The sequence below is a fragment of the Cetorhinus maximus genome, chromosome 17 (assembly GCF_964194155.1).
Source record: "Cetorhinus maximus chromosome 17, sCetMax3.hap1.1, whole genome shotgun sequence".
Taxonomy (NCBI): Eukaryota; Metazoa; Chordata; class Chondrichthyes; order Lamniformes; family Cetorhinidae; genus Cetorhinus; species Cetorhinus maximus.
In genome coordinates this window covers 65102881-65121992 of record NC_135895.1, presented here as the reverse complement: position 1 = coordinate 65121992, position 19112 = coordinate 65102881, and positions in this window count along the sequence as shown.

The following is a 19112-nucleotide window of genomic DNA, read 5'->3' as shown; positions in this document are numbered from 1 at the left end:
CGGGCTCCTTGGCTACCAAACTATACTTTAGGATAAGCCCATGTGAGCTCCAAGTCACTGTGTACAGCAACTGCTGAAACTCTCAAGTTAATCTTCTGGCCAGCAATTTTACCTGCACTTGCTTTTCTTCAATTATATTCAGTGCTTTGTCTTGTGTTTTGACTTATAATTTATTAACTGATTTCCCATAATTCCCTGTGCTGATGTAGTATTGGATTGCACAAAATGTGTGAAGTGACATATTGTACTGAACCACACCCTCTTTTGTGCACTAGAGAACAGAAGAAGAATTTTAAAATGCTGGCAGTAGGACACCCCTTGAAACAAACCCTCACACAGCATGACAATGTGTTGTGCTGCAACACTGCAGTGTGCCCATATTTAAGGCTGTAAATAAGTGTGTGAATAGGGTGATTAAGAATGAAAAGCAAAGGCCAATACTAGCCTTGAGCTGAGGGATAATTCCAAACCCATCCTTTCACTTTTTCCACTGCTCCATACTCAAAATCTTCATGGACATCTTCTCACAGGAGTCATGGGTGGCAGTTTCCCCTACCCCCACCTCTCTATTCTCCACCTGCTTGAACTATTGTTATAAATTGCCTGGATCTATTAGCAGATAGAAAAGGGTTAAACGTTGAAATGAGGAATATGATGAGATCAAATACATATTACTCACTGTCTAGGCCAGCAGCCACCTTAATTAAGACTATGAGCATGGAGGTACCTTGTTCATGGCATGCTTGGTATTTATTGCATGCTGCTTTCCATAATGAATGGGGCACAGGGAAGACACATTACCATAGCACCAAAACACATTGGCCTATAAAAACACAAGAATGCCTTGCATTTCGAAAACTAATAAACAGTCGTCACATTGCAATGTACTCTTTCCCTCTATGATGCTGCTCAAGCTTCAGCTGAAATCTGTTGTGATTATTTGTAGGACAACATTGTAAAATAAAGCAAAATATACTAATCTAGGCAATCTTCTGAGCCAACAAATTTCTTCCTTAAATGCTCCCAGGTTTTGTGCACAGGTTGGACAGCATAGTTGGCCCTCAGCTCCAAAACAGACCTCCCAGCTTTGTAGGATTTCAATCAGGAGCATAAATTCAACTGTGATGACTTGACATAGCCATTTCTTCCCAGGAGGGTTATTGAGCAGCAACCATTTAAAAGTTGCTGTGCCGCAATATCCCACCATCAACCCATTGAATTCCTGGCATGCTGTGTATTGTGTGCCAGGAGCACCATGAAATTGTGTTAATGAAATGTTCCAAGGGCAGCTCACTGCATGTTAGGCAAATGGCATGCCGAAAGACCAATGATCTTGTATCTAAATTGTAAACAAACACAACCAATTTTTTTAATACTGTATTTTACAAGGCTGAAATGGACTTCCTTCAAAGTTACTGCTAAACTAATTGAACTCTTAAAAAAGGAGTTGGATAATTATGTGGCTAAAATGGAATTAAAGGTTGTAACAATAAATTTGGGCATATAAAGCCCCAAATGGCATGTTATTCAGGACAAGGCAATACTATTTGCAGGAAATTCACAGGGTTTTTGGAAATGCTATCTGTGTTTGTCTCCCATAGAAATTGTAAATAATTTAAGAGGCCATAGTTATATAAATTGTAAATGATGCTTGAGACAAAATGGAATTTATGAGCCGAATGGCCTTTTCTCTTTTCCACATTTTTTTGTTATTTTGGAGCTGCAGTACTCGAAGGAAAGGAAAACCACAGATGCCGGATGTCCAAAGTTGAAAGTTAATGCTGGAAATACACAACACATCCATCAGCATGTGAAAGAGAAAGATTCCGGTGGGAATTTGAGGCCTCAGAGCTGTTCTGAAGCCTTAACCTGATTGACCTGCTGTGCATTCCAGTACATTCTGATTTTAATTCATATTGTAAGGAAAGTAGTTTTTAATGGCCTTCAGCTAGCAAAGGACTTTGAAGAACTTAGCATTTTAGCAGAAGTTGGAGTGCATCAAAAAGGGAGGAAATGAGATTCCATTTTATACTGACTTCTACAAGAAGCTGGGACAATAATAATCAGTTGGATTTGACAGAAAATCACATCATCACAGCAAAGTCACTTGCTGATCAAAACTCTAGATGCAGAAGTGACTGTAAACCCAAGTGTTGTAAGATTTGTGCTTGGCAACAGTACACTGGGCTAGACTTGTGGAATTTCCTGAGGTTGGTTCTAATTAGCAATGCACAGCAAGCTTCCAGCTCAGATGTTTTTAATTTTAAAAATGTATTCATAATCGCTAAGCCCAGCATTTTTCCCCATTCCTAGTTGCCCTTGAGAATAAGGGGGGTGAGTCACATTCTAGAACCACTGCAGTCCATGTGGTGAAGGTACTCCAACAGTACTGTTTCATAGGGAGTTCCAGGATTTTGCCCCAGTGATGACGAAGTGGTGGAGAGAGTGTGAGGTCACGGCTAGGTTGTGGATCAAATGGTCTGCTTTGTCTTGGATAGTGCTGAGTTTGTTAAGTACTGTTAGAACTGCCCCCATTCAGCCAAGTGCAAAGTATTCCATCACATTCCTAACTTGTGCTTTATAAGTGTGAAAAGACTCACTGGAGTCAGGAGGTAAGTCACTCGGCACAGAATTCCTAGCCTCTGATCGTCTCTTGTAGCCACAATATTTAAACCAGTTAAGTTTCTGGTCAATGGTGACCCTCAGAATGTTGATGGTGGAGGATTTAACGATGGTAGTGCTGCTGAATGTCAAGGGATGTTGGTTAGACTTTCTCTTGTTGGAAATGTTCATTGCCTGATACCTGTGTGTGGCAAATGTTACTTGCCACTTATCAGTCCAAGCCTGATATTGTTTCATTCTTTCATTGGATGTGAGTTTCACTGGCATTTGTTGCCCATCCCTCATTGTTCTTGAGTAGGTGAACTGCTGCAGTCCATCTCTTGTAGGTACATCCAAAAATGCTGTTAATCAAGGTAGTTTCAGGATTTTGACCCAGTGACAGTGAAGGAATGGCAATATAATCCCGAGTCAGGATGGTGTGTAACCTGAAGGGGAACTTGTAAGTGGTGGTTTTCACACATGTCCACTGCTCTTGTCCTTCTAGGTGGTAGTGATCACAGGTTTGGAAGGTGCTGTCAAATGATATTTAGCGAGTTGCTACAATGCATCTTGTAGATGGTATACAGCTGCTAATATGTCAGTGATCAAGGAAGTGGATGTTTAAGGTAATGAATAGGTTGCCGATCAAGCAGGCTGCTTTGTCCTGGATGGTGTCAAGTTTCTTGAGTGTTGCTGGAACTGCACTCATTCAGGCAGCAAGTGGAGAATATTCCATCACACTCCTGACTTATGCGTTGTAGATGATGGGCAGGCTTTGGGGAGTCCGAAAGTGAGTTACTCGCTACAGAATTCCCAGCCTCTGACCTGTTCTTGTAGCTACAGTATTTATATCACTAGTCCAGTTAAGTTTCTGGTCAATGGTAGCCCCTGGATGCTGTTAGTGGCAGATTCAATGATGGCAATATGTTAAATATCAAAGGGAGATGGTTAGATTCTCTCTTGTTGAAAATGGTCATTGCCTGGCATTCGAATGGTGTGAATGTTACTTGCCACTTATCAGTTCAAGCCTGAATGTTATCCAAGGCTTGCTGAATGTGAACACAGTCTGCTTAAGTATCTGAGGAGTTAAAAATGGGGCAATCATCAGCAAACGTCCCCATTTCAGACCTTATGATGGAGGGAAGGCTATCGATGAAGCAGCTGAAGCATGATGTTGTCAAAGTCTCATTGCATGTGGTCATAGAATGCTTCATCACATGAAGAATTTTGAATGGAGCTGAACACTGCAATCATAAGCAAACAGCTTCAGTTCTCATCTTATGATGGAGAGAAAGTAATTAATAAAGCAGCTAAAACATCCCCCTAGCCATTAGCTGAGGACAATAGATACCCTGATGTGTCTACATGTTGCCTTTGATGGATTAGACATACCTGGTTAATTTTCTACATTGCTGGATAGATGCCAGTCTCACAATTGCACTGGAAAGCATGGCTAGGAGAATGACTGGGTCCGGTGTGTAATATCTTCAACAATGTAGTTGGGATGTCATCTGTGCCTATGGCCTTTGCTGGGTTAAGTGAAATTAGACACTTATTAACATCACTTGGAGTGAATTAAACTGACTGGATCAGTGGCATCTCTGAGGATGGGAACCTCAAGGGGGAGTTGTGTGGAACCATTTAGTCACTACTTTTGGTTTGTAAACTGATATGAACATCTAATTTTATGATTCGTGTGTTTTAGGAGTATAACTTGTAGTTTTGGGAATTTAATTTTTAAGTGTAAGATAAGTGGGGAAACAACTGGGTTTGAGAAGCTGGTAAACAGCCCTAAGATAATTACAATTCCAGGACAGTCAAGGGGTTAGAGGTGTGAAAATAATAAACAACAAGTGGTCCTCCCTTAGCTTCATAATGGAGGCAGTGATTCTGGTAAGGTTGCAGTTGTCCCCATTAGAGTTTTATGTAATTCATGTTATTTTCCCAGATGAAAGAAAAGTTTGAAGCAACCAGTAAACAAGGAAAGGTCTTAAAGTATTGTATCCATATACTTTTCAGATCAAAGGACAGGTTTAAAGTTGGGGGTAATTTGTTTAAATATCTATATGGGACATCCCAAGTATGTCACGTTGCTGTAGGGATAGATTGCAGGGAGGTTTTTTTTTTGGTTTGGGGTTTTTATCTGTGTGATTCTCACAGAAAGGCAGTTGAAGCCTGAGTCAGCCTGGGAGCAGCTTTGAGACAAGCAGAGTATCTGCCAGGAGCTGTAAACCAGGTGCAGAGGGCTATCAGAAATCAAGGCTGTTTTCTGACTTGGAATCACCAAGCAAGAATGCAGTGAGGCCCATCCTTAAGCTGGGGTGTCCACAATCGTGAGGTGCTTAAGGTGTGTTGGGGAGGTTCACTTAACTAGGTGCTAGCAGAATGACCCCAAGGAATCTCATACCTTAAAGAATACTGGGAATACGGAGGAGAATCAAAGGGAATTCCTGAGAGCTGTGGTACACCTTAGTTTGGTCCCAGGAGAAGTGATGGAATGCTCAAGATCCTGTAAAAATATAGGGGAACTCTAGGGTGAACATATGAGTAGAATGAGAAGTTCTATTGAGATTTTCGGTATAAAGTATGTGTTTATAAAATGTTGTGATGTTAGTAGTACCTGCTTTATTTAACTCTTTTACAGTAAAGGATTTTGTTTAAAACATGAACTCTTGTGGCGTATTTCTTTCAGTTAATGACTGGGAGGGAGTTCACATTTCTTTTTTAACAGTTACTAGTCTCTACTGAGGTCATAACAAAACACATAAGCCTTGTCTCTTTCACTCATGCTGGTCTCTGCCATAGTTGGAGATGCTAATTGTATGATTATCCACCAGCATTCTCTGTTGGATGTGGTCTACCTTGAATAAAACTGTCACCAATTTTGGGAAACAGCAGCTTAGGTGAGCATCAAAAAATTAGATTGAACAAGAGTAATTTCAGTCCATTTACTCAGCCCAGAATCACTCATTGTACTCGTTTCATTGGGAAATTTCTCCTTTCATCCCCAAAGGAACAGGCTGTTAAAATTATTGAGCTCAAACAAAAAGTGGCACTGAAGAGCTGATTTAATTGCATTCCACTGTATATAGTTCCCACTGTCTAATGGAGGGTCCGATGCAGTTGTATACATAATTTGACTGTGTTCCAAAATATTTCCCCTCAAGTTCATTGTGCTTCGTGAGATGTGAGTTTTATTTGATCCCAGTAATAAGAGTCTGTTCAATGAATGTATCCACAACAATTGTCATTAATTCAGCTCATATATACCACAGTCATAGCTGATGAAGCCTATGCCGCAGATATCCCCCAACTCCAACCCCCTTTCTCTTATTTTCTGTATGTGTCATATTATAATAATATAATAATAATATAATACAATAATATTCTCCTTTTTCAACAATGTTTTAGAAATAATTGTTGCATCTTTTACGGGACAGCAAAGAGTATGATTTTACTTCAAATGTAAATCAATAAAGTTTATAAAATTTTATTGAATAGGTTTAACAGACTGATGAAGGCAGACATCTTTGACGTAAACCAAATGCTCTTCTCTGTAACTTATTATCATTTCATCAATTGTACCTTGGTTTGGCACCAGCTTGTGTCGCTCTTCGGGATTAGTAAGGTCTTAAAGGACAGGTCAAGTGAAGACTAGGGCTGTATTATATTAATAGTGTGATCTGCCCCACACAATAGCAAAGGGATTTTTTTTAATTGATTAGATTGGTTAGATTGTGTTGCCTTCTTCAATTGCAAAATCTATCTTTAAAAGTTCAGGAATCTTTTGCTTAAATAGATGAGCAAGAACGTCAGTATGATGTATTGAATGTTGTCATTGACAATGGCACAAATTTAATAATGAATATCTAATTTAAAACTGTTCTATCTATAAGCCCATTTACAATTCAGTGGTCTTTCTCCCATTACTGTTCTAATTCTGGTTCCTTTTGATAATGGTGCTTTATGCTGCCGAAATATTCCATCAAACCAAACTACTGTCTTCAGTTTCTTTTATACCTTTCATTTGCTGTCAACAAAAATCCAGAAGATTTTAATGAATTTCTGAGGTTGGAATTTTTAAGATAGCACAATAGGGTACCACATGACTGAGGGCCTTGCATCTGAATTGAACAACATCTGATATCAGACAGTAGAAAGGTTGAAAAAAAAATGACCAGCCTCATCACATAACTGCATGGAATGAAATCTGTAGGAATAAAAAATGTTTCTTCGGTACATTGGCCATTTGAGAGGAAGGGCAAATTGAACCCGATGTCAATTAGTAATTCACTTTTGAGGGAAGCAAGGGGCTAACTTTGCCCTTTTTGTCTCCGGACATATAATAAATAATAATGGATGTGCTGCGAAATGTCCCTTACCAAAGTAAAGGTAGACAGCGTGTGGACATTTTTTTTTATTCATTCATGGGATGTGGACTTTGCTGGCTGGGCCAGCATTTATTGCCCATCCCTAGTTGCCCTTGAGAAGGTGGTGGTGAGCTGCCTTCTTGAACCACTACAGTCCATGTGGTGTAGGTACACCCACAGTGCTGTTAGGGAGGGAGTTCCAGGATTTTGACCCAGCAACAGTGAAGTTACGGCAATATATTTCCAAGTCAGGATGGTAAGTGACTTGGAGGGGAACTTCCAGGTGGTGGTGTTCCCATCTATCCACTGCCCTTGTTCTCCTATAAGATAGCAGCTGTGGACCACAAATGGATAAGACTGTAAATTCAGTTTCCCTGCTAGGTTCTACCTGCAATTTGGCCAGAAGATAAGAATGTGAATCCCGACATTTTCTGGTATCCGAGTCAGAACCACAGACTGGGGAGACCTGCTGTGAGGACTCCACCAATGTCACTTGCCAGGTGGTAGGAGGTATATAGGAGCAATCTAAGGTAACTTTTCAGAGCCTGTGCTTGAAACTAAAGATACATCACACTACTAGATCCTGGCGAGAATTATGTTCTGAAAATTTTAGACACAATCAGTGTGTCTTGTTGTCCTCAGCTAGCAACTGAGATCATTCAGTCAATTAGCATTCATTCTTCAAATTAATAAAGAATGACTGTAATAAGATCTCTTTGTGAAGCATTCATTTGTCCCAATCATTACAGAGTACAGATTGTTGCCTATATTATAGGTTATCAGGTGTGTTTTTTGAAATTTGAATAAACTGACTGCAACCAGATCATTGAAACAGTGGGCTTTGTCAATCCTCTTTAACTTAGACATGGCATTAGCACCCTGCTTCTGGGTTTTCCAACCAATCGCAGAGTCTGGGCCTGCGCTTATCAATGAAAGGCTCTCTATTTAAAGGAATCCCAGCAGGGGTCAGAATGGCAGCATCCAACATTCCTTCTGAAGGCTGCAAGAGGAAGAATGATACAGGGAGACAGAGGAAGGCTGCCTGCACCCCCACAGTGCTTCTCTGAATCTTGCTGCAGGTGATGTTGGAAGTGGTTAAGGGGCAGGAAAGTTCCGTTTCATGTGAATGGGAGGAAGAGGCCAGCCCCCCAAACCAAACAGGCATGGCTGAAGATATTAGAAGTAGAAAGCTGCAGGAGTGTGGTTCCTCAAAGCTAGATACAGCATTGCAAAAAGTTTAATAACCTAATAAGTGCAGCAAAGATGAGTGGTATAAGACTTTCAGAAGCCAACCCCAACACACTGACTGCCCAAACAATCTCCTGCATAGCATTACTCAGACAAGTACATCTTTACAGCTACACTCATTTTCTTTCTCCCCAAGCACTCCTCACAATCCCATCTAGGCAGTCACACTCACACTTATCCTCTTCTTACTGTGCTCTCATACCTTCACCCTCCAAAATGCTGTCATTCCAACCTCTCCACAGATTCCACTCCTCACAATTTTAACTCTCTGTTTTCTGTCATTTCAAGAGCACACAACTCCACGGAACAAGGGGCAAACCTACAGTGGTAACCACATTGACTGTTGCAGAGGAACAGGCATTAGAGATTGGCAGGTTGGCGCAGTTCATGAGTATAGGCGGTAGAGACATGGGGGTCTCCCACATTGCTGCTGAAAGTATTAGATATCATGGGTTGAATTTTACCAGCTCACTGAAAATGGGCTGGGAGGAAGGAAGGCTGGTAAAATGGTGCAGGAAGCTGTTGATGGCATACCCAGTGTCTTCCCACAATTATGCTATTTTGCCAACTGTGGGCAAGGTGGCAGATAGCCACCTATCCAAAGTCCAATTGAACCATTTAAGTGGCCAATTAAAATTCTCTTCATGCCTCCACTAGCATTTTATCAGTGGTTGGGGGACATGTTGTGTTTGAGGAGGCTGCCAAGTAAACCCCAGAAATCTCCCAGCAAGTTGCAGGGGTCCTCCTATTCAGCAACAATGGCAACCCCTGGGTAATGGAGAGACCTGCCCTCACCCGCGCCACTCCCCTGATCATTGGGGCTTGTCTGCCTGGTCCCAGAGTTCTCAGACCCCACTCACCTGACTTTGAGGGCACACAGCCATCATCCTTCAGGTGCATCCCCAGCAATGGCCACTCTTAGCAGGTACAACTGAAGCTGATCTGTCAGCCCCTTGACTGGACCGGCAGCTCTTGGAGGTTAGCTGCCACCCTTATTAGCTATGCCAGCCCCAGCGGCAGCCACTTAATTGGCTGCTACCAGCAAAATGTAGCCCTGAGTCCCACTGCCTGCCGAAGCAGGGTCGCAGTACCCACCCCACCCAGCTTTTGGCCCCGGCAGCAGGACCTCTGCTGCCTCGGCTAAATGCTGGCCCGCACTGCTATTTGGCACATAACAGTCACTCATACTGAATTGATGTCGATAGAAACTGAAATTTCATGACATGCACAAAGTAGCATTTGAACACTTTCCCTCTATGTAATAATTCATTTCTTCCATCTCTCGTAGGTCCTTCAAGGGTGAGCGAGGTGCTAAAATGGGAGGAAGCCAAGGGGTCCTCAGAGGAAGGCAAACACTCTGAGGATCCTCCATCATATGACTCATGCGCACCCTCCAAAGCACAGATACACACACCTTGGTGGTTACTGAAGTAGGGATAATTATTTTATTACATGGTGAGGCAAACATCACATGAGAGCAGGAACAGGTGCTAGAGACAGGGACAGTAGTTGAGAGTGGAGTGTGACAGAGCATGGGACATTCCAAGCTCTGCTCAGTTTGAAGCAGTGGGTAAGCCATGAAAAGGGCACTTATGGAGCAGTAATAGGAATTGTGTACAAGCAGAATAGATGAGAGAACCAGTGGATGTGGTGTATTTGGATTTTCAGAAAGCTTTTGATAAAGTCCCACATAAGAGGTTAGTGTGCAAAATTAAAGCACATGGGATTGGGGCAGTATATTGGCATGCATTGGGAATTGGTTAGCAGACAGGAAACAGAGAGTAGGAATAAATGGGCCTTTTTTGGAGTGGCAGGCAGTGACTAGTGGGGTGCTGCAGGGATCAGTGCTTGAGCACCATCTATTCGCAATGATTTAGGTGAGGGAACCAAATGTAATATTTCCAAGTTTGCTAATGACACAAAACTTGGTGGGAATGTGAGTGATGAGGAGGATGTTAAGAGGCTTCAAGGTGATTTAGGCAAGTTGAGTCAATGGGTGAATACATGGCAGCTGCAGTATAACGTGGATAAATGTGGAGTTATCCACTTTGATAGAAAAAGCAGAATGGCAGAGTATTATTTAAATGGTGATAGATTGGGAAATGTTGATGTACAAAGGGACCAGGGTGTCCTTGTACACCAATCACTGAAAGCAAGCATGCAGGTGCAACAAGCAGTTAAGAAGGAAATGGTATGTTGGCCTTCGTAGCGAGAGGACTTGCGTACAGGAGTAAGGAAGTCTTGCTGCTGTCATATAGAGCCTTGGTGAGACCACACCTGGAGTACTGTATGCAATTTTGGTCTCCTTACCTAAGAATGGATATACTTGCCAAAGATGGAGTGCAGCGAAAGTTCACCAGACTGATTCCTTGGGGTCTAGAACAAATGGTCACAGTCTCAGGATATTGAGTAGTCCACTTAGGACTGAGATGAGGAGAAACTTATTAACTCAGAGGGTGGTGAACCTGTGGAATTCTCTACCATAGAAGGCTGTGGAAGCCAAGTCACTGAATATATTTAAGAAGGAAATAGATAGGTTATAGACCCTAAAGGTGTCAAGGGCTATGGGGAGAGAGCAGGGGTATAGCGTTGATAGAGGATTAGCCATGATCATATTGAATGGTGGAGCAGGCTCGATGGACCAAATGGCCTACTCCTGCTCTTATTTTCTTTGTTTCTATGTCAGTGTTTTCAAAGGGAGATTAGAGAAGTCCATCTCTGGCACAAGTATCATAATGTCCCGGCATTTGTGCTGATGTCCACCTCATGGAAAGAGTGGCCATCTGCATAGAGAATCAGACATAACAGGCAAGCAAGTGCATACTGGCAAGTGCATGCTGGCCCTGACCTACACTCAATCTGCCACTTTAAACAGAATGGAACAAAGCCTTGTCTTAGAGCATTAAAATGCAGTAAAGTGCTCTCCAGCTCTTTGTGCATAGGGAAGTGCATGTGGGCCATGATATGGAAAGGCATATGGAAGTGGAGACTCTTCTCAATCCGCACCCATTTCTCATCCCTGGCTGGCCCCTGCCATTCCCAGGCATAGCCCCACAAATTGCCTTCATGCCCTGAGACCAAGTCTACCCCTGCACAGGTGCAGATGGGTCAGTCTTTGACAGGGACCTCATGGGTTCCAGAACCCAGAGGACATCTGCCACATCCATCTCATCAGTCAGGGCAGGGGAACGAGCAGCTTTGTTGAAACCACAGGCATCGCACCATGTAGGAGTAATAGAAAGCACGTGAGAAAGGCTTATTAATGGCACAAGGGGATTGGGTGTGTATAGCAATGTTCATGTCATAATGTATATGTGCCTCTAAATGAATCAAACACTTTACTTGAACTCTTCATTCTCCTGCTAACTATTTTTTCTAAACAGGGAGTAGCTTTCAGGAGAATGTATGACCAGGTTGGGAGATGAGCAAACGATTGGAATGTGATGACTGGATTTTTGACTGTGGGAATGATTCATGTTGCGGGGGGGCAGTGGGTTTATCAGTGCACTGCTGTTTGGCCTCACTCACTCAGAATAGCTAAAAAGTGCATCTGTGAGGCTTTCATAGGCTTCTCTGGTAGCAAGGTGAGCAATTGCAGGCACCATGGCCATATCTGGATCCTCCTCCTCCTTGTCCTCCTCCTCTTCAACCTAGGATGCCAAGCAGTCTGCATCTTCCTCTTCCTGTAGCTCTATATTTCTCTACAGCACAATGTTGTGCAACGCATAACAGACCACTACCATTCTTGACACCCTTGATGTTGCATACTGGAATGCCTCCAGATCTGTTCCGTCACCTGAATCACATCTTCAGCAGCTCCTGTGTCATGTAGTTCTTATTGAACCTTCCCTCTGTATCAGTAGCAGGAGTCCTCATGGGTGTCACAGCCTGGTCCTCAGAGAGTAGCCTTTGTCTCCAAGGAGCCATCCTCTTACTGTGTGGAGATGCAAAAACCGGTGGGAGCTGTGACAATTGCAAAATGAAGGAATCATGGCTGCTTCCATGATATCTTGCATGATAACCTCCTGGTGTCACCTACCAGCTGAACACTGAGGGAGTGGAATCCTTGTTGATTGATAAATAATCCAGGCTGATCTGGGAGCATCTTAATTGCCACATTTGTGCAGTTAATGATTCCTAGTACCTGTGGGAAATGCAAGAGCTTTAGGTGTCTGAGCAGCCTCATCAGTGTGAAAGTGAGCAAAAATGATGGCCTTGGCAAACCTGGCACTGATCACCTTGGAGATGTACTTATGGACAACAAATAGTGAAATCCTGCAGAAGTCATCAGTGAATTCCTGAAAGGAGCCAGAGACAAAGAAATTCAGGACTGTGGCGACCTTGATGGCAACTGGAAAAGTATGTTCACCTGGATCTCTTGGAAGGAGGTCTTGTTCCAGGAGGCTGCAGATGTTAGCAACAACCTCCCAAGAATGCCTAAGCTTCCTGAGACACTGTTGCTCGATAATGCCAAAGAAACTGATTCTCTGTCTGAACTCTGTGCTGGGAATATCGTCTCCTTTGCACTGGAGATTTGTGTACATCCCCTCTGTCCTACAAAGTGGCATGTGGCTGAGGAAAAGGCAACTGCTGTGGTGTTGTTGCAGTTCCTACAGCATTTGTTGTTGTTGCTGTTCTCTCAACTCCTCCACTGGTGCTAAATTATCAGACTGCTTATCTGACATCCAGTATTGGATGAGCAGAAATTTTCTCCAATTAAATATTGGGAAGACTGAAGCCATTGTTTTTGGTCCCTGATCCAAACTCCATATTCTAACTATTGACTCCATCCCTCTCCTAGGCAACAGTCTGAGATTAAGCCAGTCTGTTCGCAACCTTGGTGTCATATTCAACCCTGAAATGAGCTTCTGACCTCATGTTCATGTTATCACTAAGACCACCTATTCCTATCTCTATAATATCACATATCTTCGCCCTTGTCTCAGCTCATCTGCTGGTGAAAGCCTCATTCATGCCTTTGTTGCCTCTAGACTTGACTACACCAATACACTCCTGACTAGTTTCCCACACTGTGCCCTCTGTAAACTTGAGGTCATCGAAAATTCTGCTGCCTGTGTCTTAGCTTGCACCACGTCCTGTTAATCTATCACCCCTGTGCTTGCTGACCTACATTGGCTCCTGGTCAAACAATTTCTTGACTTTGAAATTCCCTTCCTTGTCTGAAATCCCTCCATGGCCTCACCGCTCCCTATTATTGTAATCTCCCCCAGCTCCACAACCCTCCGAAATATCTGTGCTCCTGTAATTCTGGCCTCTTGTGCATCCCCAATTTTAAATGCTCCACCTCTGAAACTACGGCGAGCAGTTACATAGGGCCCAAGTTCTGGAATACCCTCTGTACACCTCTCTGACTCTCTACCTCACTTTCCTCCTTTAAGACATTGTCTGGAATCTACCTCTTTGACCAAGCTTTTGGTCACCTGACCTAATACCTCCTTACGTGGCTCGGTGTCATACTTTCTTTTATAATGCTCCTGTGAGATGCCTCGTGAAGTTTTATTATGTCAAAGGTGCTTTGTAAATATAAGATGTTGTTGTTTATCCTGCTGGTTCTTGGAAGGCTGACAGCAGGGCAGTACAGATCAAGGTGAGTAAAGTCCAAAAGTAAGTGAAATGACTTCCAATAAGTTGGAAGTTATCTGTGAAGAAGTGAAATCTGGCTCTCTGAACAAGTGCTGTGACCACAAGCCTTTCACATAGGCAACCCAGCAGCTGTGCTGTTCCACAGTTTAAAGGCTTCCCAACCAATCAGTTTCACTGATCAATGGCTTCCTGCTATGTTTTCGCCTTGTTCACTCAGGCAAGTTTCACACAGCTTGGGAAACCCATACGCAGGTTGTTAAAACCAGAATCCTGGATTAAATCCACAGCTAATTGACTATTTAAATATTTAAATTACTGACCCTTGCCTCAGAATGCATTCTGGTGAAACCCGGAAGCAGGCCGGATCATATTGGTTATCCACCATGTCGGCATTACTTGGGCATTTAAACCCTCTCTCACATCTCAACACACACCTCTTTGGCAGTTAAAATTGTGTCCTCCGTTTCCATATATGTTGTTATTTTTAATTATTTATGTGTTTGTATTGAATTGGGTAAAATAAAATTAACTTGATTTACAATGGCAACAGTGTATTCTCATCCCATCATTCCCAGTTCGTTGAAGTAGAAAAGGAATGATGTCAAGTTTGGAAATTTAGAGAAAATATACTTTATTAAAAATAGCCTGTGGGTAATTTGAACTACTCATCCTGCCTAAAAAGCCAATGCTGATTAGTCTAATTCACTTCAGTCCCTGGAGGGCTTCATAGAACCTTATCTTTGATATGAACAGATTCTCTGTGTAATTGGGTATTTGTTCTGCCGAGCCTTAAATAGTGGCTCTTCAAAGCAACTGAAGCCCAGGCCTGTTACAAACGTTCACCACTTCTATTGCCATCTGGAATTCATGTACAAAACTGTCTTAAAAAACTGCAAGATTTATGTCCCAATGAAGAATTCAGCAGTTTAGTTAAGAATAATTGGATCCCATATGGGAACAAGATGGACAGGTTCACTCGTATAATGATTGCCTGTTCTAGTAGATTCCAGAACACAAAAAAACTAGCTCCATAAAGGTTGGTACGTCTGCGGGCATGAGTTCTGAAAGGTGGTGCTCAGTTTTTTAGCATTTAGATAAGCCCAAGTATGTTGCACAACCAAAGATATTCAGTGTACACCATGATAAAAATAAATTGTTCCATAAAACGTACCTCAAAAATTCAAAAGCAAATGTTTGTAAATGTATGATGCACACACATGTACTGGACTTGGGTTTTATTTGGCTTTTTCTCTCTAGACAATTTGCATTGCCCCACCAGGGATAAATTCATTAATGCCCTTTAATTAATGCAGAATCCCAACTTTTGTCCCATCATCTGTCTCACCCCCGATGCCCTGACTTCACCTGATGCAACCTCACTACCCATCTATCCACCCTGGCTCCCCAACTACTCTTGACCTGACCTAACCTCACCACCCTATCCAGCTGCCACCTTACCCTCTCACCCACACTACTCCCTTACCCACTTATCTCACCATACAACCAAACTGCCACCTTACCCCCTTACCTCACCATCCTACCCAGCTGCAACTCAACCCACTTACCCACCTATGTCACCATCCTACCCAGCTGCCACCCTACCCTCTAACCCACCCAATCCCCTTAACCCCTTACCTTATCTTCCCTACTCCCTTACCTACTCTGACCCTTACCCACCCTACCCGCTCACCCACTTACCTTACCCACCCAAATCCTCACCCCCTTACCCACCCTATCCCCTCACCTTATCCAATCTTCACCTCACTCACTCTACCCCTTTGCCCACTCAACACCCTTACCAACTTACCTTACCCACCCTACCCTCTAACACACCCTATCCCCTTACCCCACCCTCCCTACCCCTTTACACACTTACCTACTCTCCCCGTAGCTTTTCAAAGGAGCTTTGGGACATTTAAACTCTTTACTTACCAAAAGATGGAAGCTAGTGCCATAAATGGGTGTGGCTTGTCTTCCCCCGGCGATCCAGTGCTTCGAAGAAGCAGTTCCAGTTCAGATACACTCCACGTATCCGGAGAAGCCGGGATCAGAAGTCCCGGCCGGAAATGCAAAGATCCAGTGTGGCGCAGAAATGGTGATTGCCACTCCTCTGAAGATTTGGGCCATAATCTGCAAATTTAGGCCTGGATTTTCATGTACATTCGGGAATACATGACTTGCAGACTTTTATGGCTATGAATTGCATATTCAACCCATGTGTGACTTTACCCAGGACTTCTGTTTTCTCATGTTTTTCTTCATTCATGGGGAATGTGCACTTCGCTGGCTGGGCCAGCATTTATTGCCCATCCCTAGCTGCCCTTGAGAAGGTGGTGGTGAGCTGCCTTCTTGAACCGCTGCAGTCCATGTGGTGTAGGTACATCCACAATGCTGTTAGGGAGTTCCAGGATTTTGACTCAGCAACAGTGAAAGAACAGCAATATATTTCCAAGTCAGGATGGCAACTGACTTGGAGGGGAACTTCTAGGTGGTGGTGCTCCCATCTATCTGCTGCCCTTGTCCTTCTAGATTGTAGTGGTCATGAGTTTGGAAGGTGCTGTCGAAGGAGCCTTGGTGAATTCTTGCAGTGCATCTTGTAGATGGTACACACTGCTGCTACTGTGCGTCGGTGGTGGAGGGAGTGAATGTTTGTGGATGTGGTGCCAAACAAGCAGGCTGCTTTGCCCTGGATGGTGTCAAGCTTCTTGAGTGTTGTGGGAGCTATACTCATCTAGGCGAGTGGGGTGTATTCCATCACACTCCTGACTTGTGTCTTGTAGATGGTGGACAGGCTTTGAGGAGTCAGGAGGTGGGTTACTCGTCCCACTATTCCTAGCCTCTGAACTGCTCTTGTAGCCACAGTATTTATATGGCTAGTCCAGTTCAGTTTCTGGTCAATGGTAACCCCCAGGATGTTGATAGTGGGGGATTCAGTGATGGTAATGCCATTGAACATCAAGGGGCGATGGTTGGATTCTCTCTTGTTGGAGATAGTCATTGCTTGGCACGAGGGTTCAGGTTCGCAGTGCAGTTTGAGAGCCGTGATGGAGTGCGGGAGGAGTGTGGGTGCTGAGGCAGGCTGGTTAGAAGGCCTGCCTCAATTCTTGGACATAGGAGCTTAGGAAATAGGAGGAGTCAGTCATTTGGCCTGTCGAGCCCGCTCCACCATTCAACTGGCTGATCTTCTACCTCAATGGCATTTTCCCACACTATCCCCGTAACCCTTGATGTCTTTAATATCTAGAAGTCTACTGATTCCTAGCTTGAATATACTCAATGACTAAGCCTCCACAGCCTTGTAGGGTAGAGAATTCCAAAGATTCACCACCCTCTGAGTGAAGAAATTACCCCTCATCTTGATCCTAAATAGCCTACTGCTTATCCTGAGGCTGCGTCCCCGGCTCTAGACCCCCAGCTGGGGAAACATCCTTCCTGCAGCTACCCTGTCGAGCCGTGTAAGAATTATGGATGCTTCAATGCGATCACCTTTCATTCTTCTAAACTATAGAGAATACAGGCCCAGTCTCTCATAGGATAATCCTGCCACCCTAGGGATCAATCTGGTAAACCTTTGTTGCACTCCCTCTATGGCAAGTATACCCTTCCTTAGGAAAGGAGATCAAAGTTTTACACAGCAGCCCAGCTCCCAACATTGTTTAAAGGCCTGATAAACCTCACTCCTCACACCTTCACACCCACCCATCCCCATTCCCCCTCCATGAGCCTTCAGATCCCCTGTGCCACCTCCATTTGCCCTCAGATTGCCCATGCTCCCATGTATCCTCCATAGCTTCTCATCCAATATCCACTATATACAGTCATCAAGAGCCATGCAATAGCAATGGAAATTATTATAAATGCAGGTGTAAAAAAAAAATTAAACCTGTGACCATGACTATCAGAGATCGGTCATAGGTCAGGAGATACATGTCAGGAATCTGTGGAAGTTTTGATCCGCGGATATATGTAGGAATCACCCGGGAAGTATAATTTTTCTTGCTACAGTCTCCAAATCTGAGCTCAGGGAGGAGACTCGGGCTAGATACACGGGACCTACCCATGTATTTACCCTGGAAATGTTAGACAGTTTAAAACTTAGTCCAACAGCTGAGTAACTCCACATCCAACCTTCCTCACTACTCCATCCCAACCCAATCCTACGAATTCCCAACCTCACAACTACCCCATGACCACCCAGCTACCCACCCCCCCATCTGAGCCAACTTGCCCCTCCCAACCACTGCGAGACCCGACTATCCTTGGTCACCCAACTATCTCCTGACCTGACCACCCCCCGACCACCCAACTAACCCCTCAACCGCCCAATTTCCCCCCGACGCAACCTGATACCCTCCAACCCAATCTGACTAGCCCCCAGACCAGCCGACTACCCCCCAATCCGATCCAACTACCCCCAAGACCATATGACTACCCTGAGACCTGATGACCCCCACCTGACCATCTCCCAGACTACCCCTCCAACCTGAGCCATTTAACCGCCCCACCACCCCTTCGACCCAACCCGATGACCACTCTGACCATCCAATTACTCCACTGACCCAACTATACGCTCACCTACGTACCCACCTCACTCACCAACCATTCACCCACTTACATGTTCACCCATTCATTAAAAGACAGGACCTTCAAAAACTTGCCTGAATACGGCAGCTAGATCCGTAAAAAGGTGTGTCCCTTCATCCCGCCACTGCCATCCCCCCCCCCCCCCACCGACTCTACTATAATCTGGTGGACTGAGACGGGAAACACTGCGCTACTGATGGGAAGATGCCGGAAGAAATTGTCAGTAATATTGCTTCAGGAAAATCTTTGCGGTTAGCAACAATGCACCCAGCAGTGTCACTGGTCTGAAGGCCTAGTTCAATATAATAAAACTCTCATTCAAAAGTCATTGATACTGCAAAAAATCTGTTTTTCATTGAAAAAAAGTTAATTCTTTAAGTGGCCATGAAGTTGTATAAACAAACAGCGGGAAGCAGTAGCACAGTGCTAATGTCAGTGGACTAGTAACAAGAGGTCCAGGCTAATACTTTGGGGACATGGGTTCAAATCCCACCATGAGAGCTGGTGGAGTTTAAACTCAATTTTAAATCTGGAATTAAAAGCTAGTCTCAGTAAGAGCGATCATTAAACCATTGTCAATTGTCATAAAAACCCATCTGGTTCATTAGTGTCCTTTAGGGAAGGAAATCTGCCATCCTTGCCTGGTGTACATTTAACTGCAGACCCACAGCATTGTGTTGCCTCTGAAATGTCCCCTTAAATGGC